Source organism: Platalea leucorodia (genome assembly GCF_965183815.1).
Source record: "Platalea leucorodia genome assembly, chromosome: Z".
Lineage (NCBI taxonomy): Eukaryota > Metazoa > Chordata > Aves > Pelecaniformes > Threskiornithidae > Platalea > Platalea leucorodia.
In genome coordinates, this window is record NC_138858.1 from 80682694 (window position 1) to 80694919 (window position 12226).

Sequence of the window (12226 nt, forward strand, 5' to 3'; positions counted from 1 at the left end):
TCCACACCTGTGCTGTCTGTACAGCACTGCTGTCTTTAAAGATGCCGTTAACTTCCATCGTTTAATGATGTATCTGGAAAGGTTTCTGAATAGTAATACACCTTCCACTGCTTGTTCACTTCTAGACCCATTCTGGCTTCACTGTCAAACAATTTGAGCAGAAATTGAAGTTAATTGGCAGAGTTTAGCACATCACAGTTTTTTGGATTAAAGGACACTTATTCATATTCTTTCTCATTTAAGCCAACTGCTGGAAATCCAGTGTGATGAATGAGAGAGGACAACCCCAATGCAGGGTCTCCAGGGACTGCTAGGTCTAAGGCAAACATAAAGTGAACCCTCTTCGGGCTTTCTAGCACAAAGACACTCTTTGCACCCAAAGGGATGTGAGAGCCTGTCGGGAGACTACAGACATCATGGGACTGGACTGAACTGAGAGCTCCAAAAGGTTTCCTGCTTCTCCATTTCTGGATATAAACCGTACATTTGGATAAAAACCTTTGATGATGACTCCTCTGCTGGGTTCTTGAGTTACGCTTCCCGTGTCTAAGTCTGGTGGTGTTATTTATGAACTGAATGAGCTCTTCTGACCTCTTCTTTTGCCCCGTGAGAGATTTGTTTACGTGGGCAGAGTTGTTCTTGTGGTCGAAGCCATGTGCTTTCTCCCAAGGTGGTCGTTCTGTCCAATGAAGGGTGGTACTGTGGGTCTGTGAGGAGAACCAAGTCCTGGTCTGAGCAGCTGGAGCAGGGAAGGTTACAAAATGAAGACCCAAACAAGAGAACAGAGATGCTTTAGGGATGTATTAGTGGCTTCTCCCATCTGTTCTCTCCTGTTGAGCTCTCCAGATACTTACTGCCGGCTTTCTGGCTGGCATGGTAGTTTCCTAGGATATCTGAGTAAGAAGCCTGAAATTTAAGGTGAATTGTGTTATTTAAAATATCTCTTTAATTGTTTTTCATGCCCAAGGTCAAAATTTATAGCCCAGCTTCATGATGCCTACCTGACCTGTGGTGGCCTTTTTCCCCTGGTGACTTAAAAGTGGGCTTGAGTAGCAGAGATGTTTTGATTTCTTCCATTTTCTTTTTCTTTTTTTTTTTTTTCCCCCATACTCTTCTGCACTTAAAAAAAAAACCCCAAAACATTCTTCCAGCAGCACGAGATATGTCTCACTAGTGCATCCCAAGGTATAGATTTTAGTAAGGAAGGAAGAGGTGCATTTTTTTATATGACCGTTGCTAATATGTGAGAGTGCAGGGTAGGAAGGCAGCCCTTGAGAAGCTCCTCCCTGGCCTGGAAGGGCATCATGTCTGATTACGACAACTTACTTAATTCCAGACATTGGTAAACGAACAGGGATGTGGAAGGGCATGTATATGAAAGAGGAGGACTTTTTAATCTCGCAAGCTTGCCTCAGGGGTTTTGGTTCAGAAACAGACAGGAGTTATATAGAATTCCCAGAATACAGCTGGTGCACCCATAACTGCATTGGCTATAATAGGATTTTTTACTGTGCTAGGAATGAAATATCGGGCTCTCATTGTTATCTTTCCTTGTGCAGCTGTAAAGAATTTATTTGTGAGTTTTACAATATCCAGAGGTGGTTCCTTTGTACCCTTTTTCAATAAAGTTGAAATGCCAAAAGTTTTTTAGTTTCTTATTACTCTCTTTGCCCAGTACAAAACCCTTGTAGCAATCCTGAGACTGGCACATCTGCCCTATCGTGAACCTTTTCTGAAACAGACCATTTTAATTTCCCTGCATAGCAGGTCCTTCTAATGCCATTTTTAGTTAGCCCCAATATCGACTCTTTTCCAACACGTTGAGTTCAAGCTCATGCCAGACTAGTGAGACATTTATTAATGGTTCTGAAAAGCTATGTTATTTTATCTATTCTTGACAAGACTCTGGGTCATACCTCAGATTTTAGGTATTCTCTGTTCAGTGTATTGAAATTTCTTGTAAGCCTGAAGTGTCCCACCTTAGAATGGAAAAAATGTCATACATGAATGTGGGGATAACAATGTTTCACTAGAAAAAGGTATCTCAATTGCCCAGAATACTAAGGAATCAGGGAGCCATTTAATTTCCACATGCTTGCTTGCTCCATGGTCTTTCTTTTGTAAGACTACCATTCTTTAAAGAGTTTGGCCCTGATTTCTCATTGCCTTAAGTGGGAGCAGGAGTAGGCACTTGATGTGACTTCCCAAATACTCCACTTTCCATCGTCGGTCGGTCGCTGCTCATGAGAATTGTTCTGGATTTGATACTGCTGTTTGAGCATATTCAATCCTGACAAACACAGTCCTTTTTTTAAAAGCTGTCAGTATTAAAGGTAACTTTCATGTTAATGGAAATGACAAATTAATCTAGCAAAAAAATACACAATAATAAAGAGAGTCCATTTTAGATTATATTTGTCTTTCTGCCTGCATACTGATTCTTTAAAATCAATTTTAAGAAATACCATTTTTTCCACTGAGACTTTTTTTCTCTTTCACTGTCTTTTATGAATCCTCTTTCACCTCCAGAGGTGCTTGTCATGTCTAGGGAAAGAATAAATTTTAAATTCAGATGTAGCCGGTTTGATCATGTTGTCTATTCATGAGCGAGTTTCCCATTGAAACCAGGACAGATGATGGCGTAGGACTAAGTATTACTGCTAAGGAGTAAGGAAATAACAAACTTCAAATTTTTTGGTAGGACATGAGAGAAACTGTGCAGAAAATCTTTCTTTTAACCCCTTCCAGTGAGTCTACCACATATATATGTATCTTCAACAGCTATTACCCAACAATCTCCTCATTCAAGAAGTACTTGGACAGATGGAAGTCAAAACAGTAGGGGACTAATACACTGTTTCAAGGTTCCTAAATTAGGTCTGCTTAAAAATAAAAAATGGGTTTATAAATGCTAGCATCCAGTCGGAGCATTGCCACTGATTTCCATGGTTCTGGCAGTATCTGGCTTCTAACACAAATACAAATGCTGTAATTTGTTTTCCATCCCCTCTGATGTCAATGTAAACAATCTTTTGGATGGATTTGGATATTTCTCTGCAGGAGTATGAAGCCTAACTCAACAGTATTGTGTTGGTTTATGAGAAGCAGAAGGGGAATCTGACAAGTTTAGTGACATTGTCCAAGCTATCTGAAACATAGAAAATGTCTTACATAATGAAAAGCATATTAGAGTTTAAAATATGTTCTATATTCATTGTTTAAGTGTACATTGGAAGCCAACTATGTCAAGACTTGAGCTAAAAATGACCAAGCCAAAGCAAAAGGCATAGAAATAGTCAGTTTCATACAGTTCACTATCTAAATCTTCTGAAGCTATTAAAATGTTTCTTGATGATACTGTCTTTTCTCTCAAGATTCATGAGAAAAGTCAGTTCATATAGGATCATGTACAATACTCAGAGAAGGCAAGATTCACTCCCTTCTTTTAAGGACAACCTGATGCATCTTTCCCTGAATATACCTTTGCTCTTGTCTTGCAATTTGAATTTGAATTCAGTCAACTGCATTTCCCAAGGAAGTCTGACATTCAGACCCAAGTTAGCAAAAGCATTTGTTTACTGCCTACAAACTATTCATATCTTTTGACAGAGGTCTTTTAGTCCATTTTTTGACTGACTTATTGGAAACATTTTAGGAGTTGTTTTTTCAGAAACAGTTCAGGGAAGCAGATGAACATAAGTAGGTATCGCATATAAAAGTTGCCCATTTTGCTTTTCCAGGTGCTGCACTTGGTGTGAGAATTCAGGGGTGAGTGTGCCTCGTAACGAAGGATGCTCCAGTATACCACGGGTAGTGCAGTATTTCTGTACTTGCCTGTAGGCCTGGCTCTTAATTTTGAAATCCAGTCACTCCATGCTCAGCTAACAACATTGTTTACCACAAAAGGTTCAGCAAAAACTACTGCTAAAATTGCTCAGTGGTCAGTTGTTTTTCTTGAAATTAATTTTCAGACTGAGTAGCTGCCTGCTGTGAGGAGGTTTATGGTAGACTGTCTCTCCTGACTGCCAGAAGTTGCCTAGGACCTTTTTATGCACAAGCAACACATTTTAAAATATGCACTTGCTTAGGCACATTATTATTCTAAATGTCTTGAAGTTAGGTTCTCACTCTTTGTCACCATAGAAATGATTATACAATTACTTACCAGTTTTTCCAAAGAAGGACTGCCTGTGTATCTGGGTACAGATACAATGGCTCTCCAAGGCGTTGAAGAATTACTTGATTGCAAATAAGAGACCATCTCTTCACTACCCAGGACCTAGCGGGAAAGGAGCAGTCGCAAACCAGGCTGACACATTTTGAAAGGAGCAGGCAAGGCAGGCTGTGGACATGTCCTCTTCCAGCTGCAGCTTTCCCAGCTGGAGAAACTGAAGCCGTGGCATGGCACCCTGTTGCTGTTACCCCTCCGAGGGTTGTGCTTCCAGGTCTGCCAGGCAAACTGCTTCAGCATGTGCTGCTCAAGCCATTTCAGTCCAAGTAAGCTATCCCCAATTACAGCACAAGCTGTATAGATGCAATGTAACACAAGCAATGCTGCTATTTCAGCTGCAGAGGAGGACCTGTAGGCAGATGTTCTCACTGCACTTGCTTGTACAGTGGCATCTCAGAGCACTTGCCCAGTACAAAAAGGGTATGTGGATCCCTCACACTCATGTGAACTTCACCCCTTTTCACAGCTTCAGCGTTGAGGTGCTGAGCACTTGTGCATGGTTTAGCCAATATTCAAAGAACAGATATTTTACACTTTAATCAACCAGGCTGGTTTTCTGTTTTCCTTCCCTTTTTTTTTTGATCACTTGATTGAAGTGCATGCAGCAGCACACCGGACTCATCTTTAGGGTAACTCCTCTTTCACTCAATAGTATACAATGTATTCAGTCTCCTTAAACCTCTTTGAAGTTCAATTTTGATTTCTCCCCCACTATTATATTCCTCAGTGTTTTGTCTCTAGAAGTAATCTTTTATGAATGTTGGGTTCAGTGCCCAAGTTCCCTACAAGTCCTAAGAATTCCCTTCTCTGAGCAGTACATGCATTAAAGACACTGAAGAGAGCCCTTTCAAATTCAAATCCATAAAAGCAAACGGGAATATAAAAACACAAAACACAAACACAAAATGCAGACACAAATGCTTTCCACAACACGGTAGAAGGCAAATGAAAGGATAAGGTTTTTGATAGGGGAAAGCAATTGTCTAGGAAAATAAAAATTATAAATCTTTAGAAAGGAAGATTTGAGGTGTTTTTTTCTGAAATAGGGAGAATTATACTGAGCAAGGTCTCAAAGTTCATCAGATGCTGTGCTAATTTAAGAGTCTTAAATAGCAGACATTGTCTGTCTGTCATGCAACTGAATGTCTGTCAACTGTCTGTTAGGTTGGGGCTCTAGAGGATCCCAGATGTGCCAGTGGAATCTGAGGAGCCAAAAACCTACCCAAACTGTCTAGGATTTTTATTTGTCTTGATCTTTTTCTTTTTTTTTTTTTTTTTTTTCTTTTTCCTAGCAAGTTCAGCAAGGGTAATGGAAACAGCTAGTTAAGAGTAAAGTTGGACCTAAACTGTTTGTTACCTAAAAATTTCTTTTTCATCTTCCAGAACCCTTTTTTACAGTCTTAAACAGTCTACTTTAAAAGAAACACTTTTTTGTGCTTTTCTCTGTTTCTAAACACTGGAGAAGTACTGAAATGCAGTGCCAAAGCCTTTTCTTCCAGTATTTCCATCCCATTAGAAACCACAAAGTGAGGCAAATGCTGAGAGCAAGCCTCTTCTTGCAAAACTTCCAGTTCAATCTATTGAACACAGAGGTTTGGATAAGTTTGATTAAGCTTGCAAAGGTTGACTCAGTCCTTCATCCTCCACTGGCAGGTAAATTGAATCATGGGATTTATAAAGAATAAACCTCACCAGACAAACTTGATTGCATTTTTGATGGAATTACAAAATTAGCAGATGATGGGAAAGCAGTAGATGTAATATATTTGGATTTCAGGAAAGCATTTGATACTGCCTCATGAAATCTTACTTGAAAAATTAATTCAGATCAGCTGCGAGTAGAGCACTGTCATGTGGGACAAGGAGCTCAAACCTCATGAAAAAGGACAATGACAAGAGGCAGCAGAGACTTGCCTGTGCTCCTGACCTCAGTGCTCTGAGGACATCACCTTTGGTCCTCCACGAGGAGATACAGCCACAAGGCTCTCTGTGGGCTCCCGCCGAGTCTGGCTGTGCTGCCACGGTCATACTTGATTAGGGTGGAGGACTGGAACTTATCCTGCTGATGTGATCAGGGAAAGCGTGACCCGTCTGCCACATGGGACAGGGCCTTGGTGTCACGGCAGCGGTCACGTGCCGCTTTCCTGGAAGCCCATGATGATGGCATCTGAGAAAGAAGTTTGTGGCTGTCCTGTGCTGGGGGACAGAGGATAACAAAAGCAAAACCCACCTGCCTTGTTGGGAAAAGGGTGAGAGCCCCTAAAAGGATAATTATCTACCAGGTTAAAGTAAAGGAGACAGGGATCTTTAAAGAAGACAAACTATCTTAAGACTGATTTGTTCCTCTATGTCAAGGAAAAGAGACCATTATATAAAATATTCTGCTGTGATTTCACATTTCGTTCTGAGGGCATCGTCCTAAGAAAAAATATTGACAAACAGACGTAATTTTAGAGAAGGAGCAAAGTAAAATGTCCAGATGCTGATGTGATAGAATTTATATTTTTATACATATATATATCTATATGTAGTATAAATAGCTTGGCTAAAAGGCAACCATGGGGGGTTGGCAAGGTACCAGTATTTAGAGGCCATAAGAAGACAAATACAAATGGCACAGACTTAACCAGTCAATTCAGGGATACTGCAGCTGACTTCAGTAGGAGCTTCCTGAGGGAAAGATGGATCCCTGGGGTTTATACAGAATAGCTGACTGTGGAGAAAGTGGTATAACTAGGCGAACTGGGTTGAAATCAATAAAACAAATAAGTAGTTGAAATACAGGAAAAAATCCTAACAGTGAACATCCTAAGATGTTATCAAAGGAAATGGTAAATAGCTCATCCATCAGAACACTTACATCTAATTTGGATAAAAACTGTTTTTTTCCACGTGGATTCCCCTGGCCCCTGCCAATTCCTTGAAAGCTCAGAGGAGTCTCAGTGGGGTTTGGTTACACCTCAGCAGAAGACAAGCCCTTATCCACCCAGTAGAAAAATATTTCCTCTGGCTATGTGCCATGTAGAAACCAGATCTTAGCGTTCATTTCAGTTCTTTCTTTACGTTTCTTGCATGCCGTCTCTCTTTTCTCACTCATTCTGCATGCCTTTGCCCTCATTGGTGAGGGCCAGGTCTGCAGTCGGGGAAGAGCTTGGTTCATGCCGTGCTCCACGGAAACTCTTCCCAGCAGCATCAATGCCCATCAGTTTCACTTTGCAGGAAGCACTACTGAAAGTGTTTCTGCATTGGAGCATCCTGCACTTTTTCACTGTGCAAAGGAGGATAAATCTATCACCTAGTCAGGGCACATTTGGTCATGCAAGCTACCAATTTGTTTATCTCTGTTCAACGGTTAATCTTTTCTTAAATACTGGAAGCTTAAATCTAAAAACCCACTGCTTTCCTAAGACCTCTTAAGTCAACTTTCAAAGGCAGTCTTTTATTGCTGGGTTATAAACCCCTTTACAGAAGGAAAGCTTTAAGTCTGAATATTAAAGTAAAGTGTTTAATGTTCCTTTTTGGATTGTGAACCTATTATTAAAGCAGGATGGAAACTAGTTTGCAGTCTGCCTTTTACACAGAGCATCCATACTGCCAGAGTCCAAAATGAAGTCACTTTTTTGGATTAGGCACAGACCACAGAAGGCTTAGAAATGCCACTTGTAATTAAAAACATTGCGCCTGGATCCCTCTGTCTTTATCGAGGTTAAATGGCCACTGAAAGCAATACAAGTTGAGACTGAAGAACAACAGCAAGCTCATGTCCTCTGTTTTCTAATATATTTAACTGTTTATGGATGCTAGGAAAGCTTTGTACATTTTGTACGTTTCAACAGTAAAATGGATGCAATTTCCTCTGACTTTGATAGTGATTGTAATAACAGTTAGTGCTCTGTGAGGCCAAGCAGAGCCACCTTTCCTTGTCCCCTTCTCCATGCCATATGAGATTGACTGTCAACCCTTCAGCATGGACAAATGTTGTGGGCTGTTGTTGCAGCTTTCTTTGTTTTTTCAGCTTTATCTATATCTGTTGTATTTCTACTAATGCCTTGTCTGCTTTATGGATCAGAGACTTTTATCTAGCCGTCTGGAAGAGCTTAGCACAATGCAGCCCTGATCCTGCCTGAGCTATCACAATATCAATACTAATTGCGCAGCATTTTAATTCTTAAAAATGTTATGTAAACTAGATGGGCTATATTCAGTAAAGGATGTATGCAGGTACCTGAAAAAGGGCTGGGTTGGAAATGAAGCGCTAAGCAGAATACTGTGATCTAAAATGCGCCCTTCCAGCTGCTGGCAGCTGTGGGCTCATAGGCCTGTTCCTTTTTACTCAACATTTTGTCAGGTGCCGCACAGCCCAGTTTGACATCTCCTGCCTTAACTTCCCCTGCACTATGGAAACTACGTGTCTTTCCATTCAGGTTTCCTCCACCACCCCTGGTAAATATTCTCAGGATATATTACATAGGATCAGACCCTTCCAGAAATACAGCTCTAGCCACTTTTTTTCAACGTACCACAGGGACAGAAGAGACTTGGCTAGCTGGAAGATAAACCCACCTCCCCAGAAACATATGCCAGATTCCAGGAAGATTATGTAGAAAAGGTGGATATGACCCCACAGACTAGTGATTAGGGCATTTACCTTGGAGGAGAGAACCCGTACTCCCAGAGCAGTTTCTGCAGTTTGCTATCTTGGATGATCATCAGATAAGAGTGAAGAACAGTTTGGTGAACACAGTTCAAAACTCAAGAGTTCCCCAGATTGGTTAACTGCCATCTCAAGGCACCTCCCCAGTCAGCAACCTGGCTGCCATCTGGGGCTCCATGCTTTGCTCAACAGCCCCTGGGCTTACTACAGGTCCTCGGCTCCCTTCCTGAGGATGGAGCTTAAAAGCCACATAGCTTTTTTTTTTTTTTTCCCCTGGCACAAATAGTGTCACTATCAGTGAGTTCTTTGCCACATCTTTTTAGAGGGATCCCCATTTCACCATAAACCTTCTGTGCCCAAGTTTAGATTCTGTCTGATAAGGACTCCCAAATGTGCTGAATTTGGCATGAAGTTATTTTGTGCACTTAGCAGACCACAAAGCAGAGGAGAAATGCCAACAGTTCATTAACCCTTGTATCCCCCTCCTTTTAACCATATTCATTATATCATTTACCAATGCAGTGGAAGTACTGCAGCCAACTGTCAGGAAAGACTTGAGGGTCAAGTATAGCATCCAGGCATCCAGTCCTGGAGCCACACAAGTGAATAGCAATGGGGAAATCATCCACTGGGATGCAGTTGTTCCTGCACCACACTAATCCATAATGCTTCTCAGTTGATCAGCAGCCTTTAATTTTTATATTTTTTTCTTAAATGCATCCATAAATCTGGATGCCATACTCCTTATCAAGTTACCCAGGTGCCGTATTTCTAGGTAGTTTACAAAATCCCAACCTACAAACCAGTGAAGTTATGGGTAAGAAACTACTAGTGATTCCTGATCCAGTGCTGGTCAGAGAGTTTGGCAGATGATCTTCAGTTTCTGTCACCAATGGCAATGTCTTTAAAAATATTACAGCCTGCAACAGGGGTGGAAGGGCTATGAATAGTACTAATATCGTACAATTTAATTCTAGTTTTGTCAATGAATCAGCAGTATTCAGAGAGCTGTAAATCTTTGTAGTTCTTCCTCTCTGCCTGCTGACAATGCAGGATGGTATGCCGAGCGTCCGTGCCGTGCGCCGAAGGGGCGGTTCTGTGGACACTGTTGAGCCAGTGCTTTGTTGAAAGACCTCTGGATTGCTGCCATCAGAGCCAGGGTCAAGACATATTCCCCGATGAAGTAAAATCCAACGCAACGTTACGTGGTGCAGTTAAGGACTCTGCATAGGACGTGTACGTGTGCTACACTAGCTAACAGAGCATAACAAAATGAATGCCCAGTTCCCCTGAAGGTACAGCAAGGCGGCTACTTCTTATTTTTGTTTTGTTTGCCTGAAGATAGCATGTGTGTCTTTTAGTCAAAAATACAGACTTTTTACTATATTTTAACTGACTGTGAAAGTTTCTCTGTTCCTTTTTGGGTGCTGGAGTGCAAGGATGGAGAAAAGGAAAGCACTAAAAGCAGGAGGGTAACTGGGGCCCTGTTGTCTGCAGACAGGTAGGGCAAAAACCATGAAGGAAACCTGTATGTTATTAGCTGGCTCAGTTAATAAAAACTGAATATATGTGACACATTTAAAGGTTTAAATATCTCTTAAAACATTTTACTGGCAAAATTTTAAAGCCATAGTTATTTCAGCACTGTACCATGGAACTGTGAAGAAGTTGTCTCATGTTTTGCGCAGAGAAAATGTCAAGAAAGGCAAAAAGGGCAGCTTTAGGTACGGGAAACAATGGAAAAAATCCTGCATATGCTGATATTTCTTTATACATGCACTTACACTTGCAAATACACACATATATTCTTTGTGCAAAGCTGTTTTGTGCTGGAGGAGTAGAATAAGATGGAACTAGGAGCCGAACAGACTTTGAATGCAGCAGCTATAAGAGGACAGTAAGAGGAAAACACTGAGAGTCAAGGACACTGTCGGGTATGACGTTGAGATAGGAAATGCTACAAAAAAGTGGAAGAAGGATGATCATATGCTTGGCTGGGGGAGGTGGCAAGGCTGATGAGCTCTAAGGCGTGTGTCCAACTTTAGCGTTACGTCCCCCACACTGTTCTTCCCAAGAAAGCTACCAAAGGTGACACCAACATCCAGCACATATGGCCAAGGGGAACAACTATCGGATTTCTCTTCCCACAACTATTAATGTGCAACCAAATGCTTCTCGACGGGATAGAAGTAGTGTATGTGGTATTGTGACTGGACTAAAGACTAAAGTCACACGGTTTTAGATGTTTATCATCATCAATGGGAACTTCAGTGAAACCATGCTTCTCTGTACCACACTACCAGAAAGGGGTTGAAGAACAAATTTTGAGATTCACTGATAAATTATGGCCCATATCCTGCTACAAACACCGCCTTAGCATTTGAAATGCATGATAGAAAACTGTCCTAAATGATCACTGACCTTCAAACAGAAGGGGGAAGAAAGCCAGACCCAACTTGACAATATCTTCTCTGAAGCAAAAAAACTATATTTAACTGGATTCTCATGAAAGATCACGTGTGCCACAAGAGGATAAATTTGGAGCATTCTCCGTTTCAGAGTGAATATTTTATATAAACACACTAAACAGTATAGGAAAAATACAGTGCTCTCCACAACAGTAATGCTCAGTGAGCTAAAAAAACAGACTGGGCCAGATCTTAGTTATAATTCCCAATGCAACCTATTCTTGAGTATAAAGTCTCCTGAGAGACACCTTACATAACAGGAAATTGTGGATAATCACAGAAAATACATCAAAGCCATTTCAGATATTTCTAACACAACAAGTATATACTAAATGTTAGGAAAAAACCCATGTGCATATTAGCATCTAGGGTTTTTATTTTGTATGGTTTGGAGTATTTCTTCCACGAGCAGGGTTTATAAATTTGCTAGGGCGTGGAGTTCTGACCAGTCTGCTGTGTGTTACATTCAGACTGTATGATCTCAACAGGAGAGCACAGAAAGGGAACAGACATAGCGGATCAGAAGCAGTCAGGGAACATTAACTGCATACATGCATAATTATTACTACAGTGACCTGATGGAAATTTTGCAAGGATTTCAAAATACTACTGTGTACTAGAAACATGAACAGTGAAACCTTTCTCAAGTCCTTTTCTGTTTGCATACACATGTTAACAAATAGAAATGACAATATTATCAATAAATATTAATTCATAACAGCCTCTCAAATTTCAGCAGGGATTTTCAAGAGAGAGTAGCTGGGTGCTGGTAGAAGACTGCAGTGATCCATAAAATCAAATTGGATGTTATATCATGTAGTCCATACAGGAATAACTGTAAAAATAACAAAATGCAAGAGTAAGGGACTCTTA